A 7,174-nucleotide genomic window follows, 5' to 3' on the forward strand; every position below is an offset into this window, starting at 1 on the left:
GGTTATTAAATTTATGTAAATACACCAGTGCAGCTTTTAGTCTGGAGGTACTTGCTTGTCTTTGCGTTCCTTTTTGGGAATTCCCTTCGTTGCGTAACAGAGGGTTTCCCCGGGTTCGTTCGTCGGCTGTGGTCTCCTTGTGCCTGGAGATGGGGCGAGGACCAGTCACGTGTGGCTGGCGGTCGCGGATGGTTGATGCGTCTTTGAAGTTGAAAGCGTGCGTTGCAGCCGTGAATCGTGGAACGAAACTTTGCAGCAAAACTTAACTTAAAACCGAGACTTTCAATCGGAAAAGAAGAATAACACAAAAGAAAGAAAGAAAATGAGATACGGAAAGGAGCTAGATGACTGGAAATTGAATCTAACCCATATCTGATCTTAATTTGGGTTGATCTGCTCGTCTGTTAACGTTACATGGTTACTAAAACCATCGTCTGCCGTCTCCGTCTTTGTTCTGCACTCGTTGAGAGCTCTTCTGTATCAGAACATTTTGAACGAACTAACTTTTGGACTCCCGAGAGCGAACTTGGAGAGAGAGCCCTTTAGAGCAGCGAGAGAGAACTTAGAGAGTTTTGGGTCTAAGGTTTTTAACTAAAATTTGTCCTCCCCTTCTGAAGAGAGCGGACCAATTAGACACTGTTCTTTGTTTTCAAAGTCATAAATCATGTATTCCCTGAGGGGTTTTTCTAATGAAACTAAAAGACCAGATGCAGTTTAGGCATGATTTCGAATTATCAGAATATGAACATTTTTAAACAGATTTAATTCCCGTCATCTTGCTATTTGCGTTCGTAAGATAGCATTGATATGAAACAGTACGCACTTCACACATTCACACGTCTAATAATTATAATTATAACAATTACATGAATTATATGGGATCAAAGCATATTAAACGGACACATATATATCGTAGAAACACATAGAATGATGTATGATGTTTTTAAGTCCGTTGAAAATTGTTCTTGAATGAGTTTTATGGATCTTGATAGGTAAAGTCTTTTTGGTGTGCAAAGTTTAGACATTCCAATCTGAGGTCATGGATAGTTCTTGCTGAAGAGAGGTTTTGTTCATCTCTCATGGGACCAAGATGGGGTCCGTTGGCCGCAGGGGTCAGCAGTACCATTTTCTGAACTGATCCGTCTTGCAAAACTATCAAACGTTGACCAGTTTTTCCTTAAGTTAACCAATAAAAATGTCTTTGGTAAGCAGACTTTCTGGAGACTGGATGATTTATGGCTCTGGTTCGTGAGGACTCTTGTGAGACCTTGGTCTCTGTCTTTCTCTTAACCAATCAGTAATTTCGGCAACAAAGATAGTATTGACCAGTTATTTCGTTAGTGCTGGGGGTCAGTTTTAAACAGCCCGACTGGTTGGCGCCTGGCCCCGATGACAAGATGGATGAGGATCATGAGACGTTCTGAACAAGTCTCCCCCCCCCCCTCATTCATCGAGAAGCAGAGAATTTGAATTAATATTCAAAAAGAAGATGAGTCGGTGGTTGGTTCCTTCTCATTGTTGTTACAGAGGAGTCTAATAGTAATGTGTTGTAGCTACTTTACATCTGTGAACATAATACTTTCAATATCATTATGTTGTTCTAAGTCAATTAAACACACATTTAAATTGTATTAATTGCGAGCAAAAGTTAAACAAATGTAAACAAAATGAATTTGCATTTAAATTCAGTTAAAATACATTTAATTTTAATCACACTAGACTACATTGATAAAAAAGATTGACTTTTAGTTAGGTTAATGAGTAAAGTTTTGTAAACTTACAGAGTTTAACAACACAATGAGTTAGAACAACTTCAACTTAAACAGAAAAGCTGAAATAACATTTAACCATGCATGATATATGAATATTTTGTTTAATGCGCATGCGCGAGAAATACTACGTCATTATGACGCTCTACTTCACTAGAGTTTGAAAAATGCGCTATGTTTTGCGATCCGTTTGCGATGCGTGATGATACTGAAGCTAGCCAAACAAGAGAACAAAAGGAGCACCACGTTTGGATGTTTGTTTGCAGATGAGACGTTATGCTGCAAATAATCAGTCAAGTAAGTATATATTGATGCTTTCTTTGGTTAATTATTTTTTCACCGTAACATGTCAGTTGCTGAGTGCATTTTAATCGCATATATTATAAACTCAATAGACTCGGGAGGTGAATTAATCATGTTTTCAATAATTTATATATGATTGCATTCTAATAATGTCTTACATTGTAATGTGAAGAAAGCGTGTGTGGTCGTGTTCGAGGAATTTGGTTGCTGATTTATTTTTTAAAACTAAACCGACTTTTTAAATTATTTTAAACAAGCTACTAAACATTTGCTGAATGCTGATCCAATATTGTAACACTCGAAGACGTTTATATACATTTAATACAAATAATCAATCTTATAACCACCATAAATATTTAATATATTACCCACCTCTATAAAAAATGCTTGTAATGTGTTCAATTTCATTTTGTATTTAAAGAGTTGTTCAATTACTATTTGTTTTGGAATATGTAATATTTTTGTGTTTATCTGGATTTAAACATTCATTTTGCAGGATCAGTTCATATTTGTTATTGGAGATACAGTGCATCGGTGGTGCATCACAGACCTGTATTGATGAGGTGATGTTACAAGATTTATCATGACAGCACATCCTGATCAAGCTAAAACACTACTTTCAAGTCTCTAACTATCCCTATAGCTTTTAAATGCTTTGAATCTTTTGCATGTGCAAGTAATAAATTCCCACCTGTGCATTTACACCTGCCCTATAATCATCATATATTTTATAGGTAACAAACCAAAGGAAGAAGGCTTGCAGCATTGCTGTGTCAACCGTGGTAAATACAGCAACAGGAACATCCTTCATGAAGATAGCTATGTGGGGCAAGCTTAAAATGTAAGAATACCTTTCTTAATTTGCATTGGTCTTGGGTTTGCATGGGTCATATATCTATATTTGTGTAATTGATAAAGTTATGCTTAATTCCCTGTAAAGTAGCAATAAAAAGGTTCTCTATTTTGAATCACTTTAAGCCCAGTGTCAGTAAAGATGGCGTAGTCAGTGGAATCCTGCTGTTTGTGGGAAATAGAAGGAACCTTGCCCAGCTTTCTACTATGATGTGGCCCTGGTGACTGAGGTAATCAATCACATCACACATTCATCAACAGTTAACAGTCAAAAGTTTACATACACCTTGCAGAATAAACTGCTTCATCAGGGTAGTACTAAATAAAGATAAAACGCACATTTTTGTGATCCCTATTATTGATAAAATTGTTAACATTTTGCAGATACTGCAAGGTGTATATCAACTTTGAAGCGCAACTGTATATCTATCTCTTTCATTCAATTGAGCCAAATATAATAATGGACTGGATCTGTATTATAAACAAATTTTCTGTTTTTTTTTTTTTTTCCTCAAGGCATTTTTTCTGACTTTCCTGCATCTTTGAAACATTTCCATTCACATATACTCTGGAGAGCATCTGGGACATTGACATAAACAGCACTTTCCAACAACTTAAAAAATTGGGTGACAAATCATTTTGGTTTTTGTGCTTTTGGAGTTCTTCAATGTTTTTTTATTTTTTTTTAGTGTTTTTTTTTTTTTTTAGACAAACTTAGATTCACTGTAATGCTGGAGTAAGCATTTGGTCCTGTTTAATGTTGGTGCTGGTAAAGGTTTAAAGGGATACTCCACTTTAAAATGAAAATTCTGTCATCATATACTCACCCTCATGTTGTTTCAAACCTGTATGAATTTCTTTCTTCTGCTGAACATCCCTTTAAGAGCTAAATAACAAGGTTCGGTAACTTTTAATTAGGTCTCATTTGTTAATATGAGTTTATTTTTTAGCCAACATGATCTAACCAAGACTAATATTATCTTACTTAGACTAATAAATGCTTAAAGTATTATTCATTCTTAGTTCATGTTAACTGAAGTAGGTAACTAATATATTTTTGTAAAGCATCACCCAAAGGTCTCTTTCCAAAACTGTTTGTGTTTATGCATAGTGTTTCTTGGGGTTTTATTGTGCATCAACAGAAAGGTTTTTATGTACTTCTTTTAGAGATTATTTTGTCAGTAAATTTAGAGGGTTTTACATTTAGTTTTGTTGATTGTAACATTGCATTTAATTCACACTTAAGTGTATTGTTAACTGACATTAAAGTATATTTTAAATCACATTAATTGCGTGTCATTATATTGTGTAGTGCACTTTAAGTATATTTTAAAAACACTAGAAGCAATTATGAAAGTAGATATAAAGTTGTAATAAAGTACAAATTAAGTTGTTCCAAAAAATCACTCTTAATGGCAACTTATTACATTTTATTTCAACTTAATATGTGATATATTTGAAATTAATTGCACTTAATGTGCATTCAGTGTGTCGAAAACATTGCATTTAATTCACACTTAAGTGTATTGTTAACTGACATTAAAGTATATTTTAAATCACATTAATTGCATGTCATTACATTTTGTAGTGCACTTTAAGTATATTTTAAAAACACTAGAAGCAATTATGAAAGTATATATAAAGTTGTAATAAAGTACCAATTAAGTTGTTCCAAAAAATCACTCTTAATGGCAACTTATTACATTTTATTTCAACTTAATATATGATATATTTGAAATTAATTACACTTAATGTGCATTAAGTGCGCCGAAAAGATGGCATTTAATTCACACTTAAGTGTATATATTTAAAGTATATTATTTATGTAATAAGTACACTTTATAAAAGTACACTTAAGTGCACTTTTTTTTCAATGGGAAGACCACAAGTAAGTCCTCTTATTTTAATTTCGGTATATTTTATAAAATTGTAAATATGACCGTGAAGGTCAATCTCAACGTACTGTTCTATTACCTAAATTATTTCTTAGTTGTTATTTGTTTATTTTAATTTGGTAAGTCACTATTTGTTCAGTGTCCTCATGCTATTAGCATGAATGCTGTGTTGCCATATGTCATGTATTTGATAACTTTTTTGCTTAAAAACTCAATCCTGTTACTTTCAGTCCTGTTACTCGTGTGAAAAATAACAGGAGTGAGTTAAAGTAACAGGAGTGATGAGAGTCCTGTTTTGTTGATTTAATATCGTAAATATTAGTTGATATATAATACTGTTCACCTAAATTATTTTTTTTATTAAAATTAGTATTAGTTTTACAATGTGAATATCATGCTTCCAGGGAGACAGTCCGCCACGAAGTGACTTAAACTTTTTGTCTTTGTCTTTCTTGTATTTTGTAGAAGATTGAGAGAACCCAAACTATTCAGGTGTCAGAAACACACACCCATGTCGAGGGAAAGAGCGAAACACACCGCAACCCTCTTTCCCCCCTTTCTGTCTTAACTTCCCGCTCTCTCCCTCCCTCTCTCTTCTAGTCAAGTCAAGTCATCTTCATTTATATAGCGCTTTTAACAATGTAGATTGTTCCAAAGCAGCTTTACAGAGATAAGCGTATAATTTAAGGTAACAGAGATTGTTTCGGCTTTACAGCAGAGTTAAGTTATTTCCATCTAAAGTTAGTTTTGATTGATTTGCTTCCGTCACAATGATCATTTGTTATTAAATTAGGGGCCGCTAAGACGACACCGTTCTCTCTACACAGACTTTAAACGCGAAGATGTGAGAAACACTGATGGCGTTCACATGCGCATTTAGAATGGGTTCTATAGTTATGTGCGTTTGAATATACGCAGGTTTGGAATTCCCTACAAGCCAAGCCTAAACAAAGTACTTGTCTTTCCTTGTAAATTTTGATAAAGAATTTTATTTTATTTTGTTGCTTTGGGGTAGGAACGCGAAACAAAATTTCCCGACAACGCCTTATCTGTAGAGTGGTAGTGGGATCCTCCATAGGGAGAGACTAGTTGGCACTTCAGCACTGCGTTGTCATCGGTCCAGGCGAAGGTCCTTCGTCAGATCTGGATACGGCCTGGATCCGGCAGGCTGCAGGAAAACCTCGGGATAAACACAGACACTAAAATTAGCGTAGATGCCATTCTTCTCATGATGTAACGAGTACATCAGGATTTTTGGGAAGTGTTCCCGGTTCCGGCTGACCTAATATATGCAGCCTAACATTAAATTATAGAAGTCTATAATGTATTATGTGAAAGCTAGGTCAAAGAGATGTGTCTTTAATCTGGCTTTGAACTGACAGAGTGTGTCTGCTTCCCGGACAATGGTAGGAAGACTGTTCCAGAGTTTTGGTGCTAAATAGGAAAAGGATCTACCGCCAGCAGTCGATTTTGATATTCTAGGTATTATCAACTGGCCGGAATTTTGAGATCGCAATAGACGTGACGGACTATAATGCGTTAAGAGCTCGCTCAAGTACTGCGGAGCTAAACCATTTAGTGCTTTAAGTAATCAGCAATATTTTGAAATTGATGCGATGTTTAATAGGGAGCCAGTGCAGTTTTGACAGAACTGGGCTAATATGGTCATACTTCCTGGTTCTGGTAAGAACTCGAGCTGCTGCGTTTTGAACCAGCTGTAGTTTGTTTATTAAGCGTGCAGGGCAACCACCCAGTAGAGCATTACAATAATCTAGCCTTGAGGTCATGAACGCATGAACTAATTGTTCCGCATTTGTCAATGAGAGCATATGGCGTAATTTAGATATATTTTTAAGATGGAAAAATGCTGTTTTACAGATACTAGACACGTGACTTTCAAATGAAAGATTGGTATCAAAGAGCACACCCAGGTTCCTAACCGACGACGAAGACTTAACAGAGCAGCCATCAAGTGTTAGACAGTATTCTAGATTATTACGTGAGGAAGTTTTTTGTCCAATAATTAGAAACTCTGTTTTTTCAGAATTTAGAAGTAGGAAATTCCAAGTCATCCAATTTTTTATATCCGCTATGCATTCCGTTAATTTTGTGAATTGATAAGTTTCGTTAGGTTTTGAAGAAATATAAAGCTGAGTATCATCGGCATAACAGTGAAAGCTAATGCCATGTTTCCTAATGATATCTCCTAATGGTAGCATGTACAGAGTGAACAGCAACGGTCCTAGTACTGAGCCTTGTGGTACGCCATACTGAACTTGTGATCGATAAGACATCTCTTCATTTACTGCTACAAACTGATAACGGTCAGATAAGTATGATTTAAACCATGCTAGT

This window comes from Squalius cephalus (genome assembly GCF_949319135.1).
Source record: "Squalius cephalus genome assembly, chromosome: 4".
Taxonomy (NCBI): domain Eukaryota; kingdom Metazoa; phylum Chordata; class Actinopteri; order Cypriniformes; family Leuciscidae; genus Squalius; species Squalius cephalus.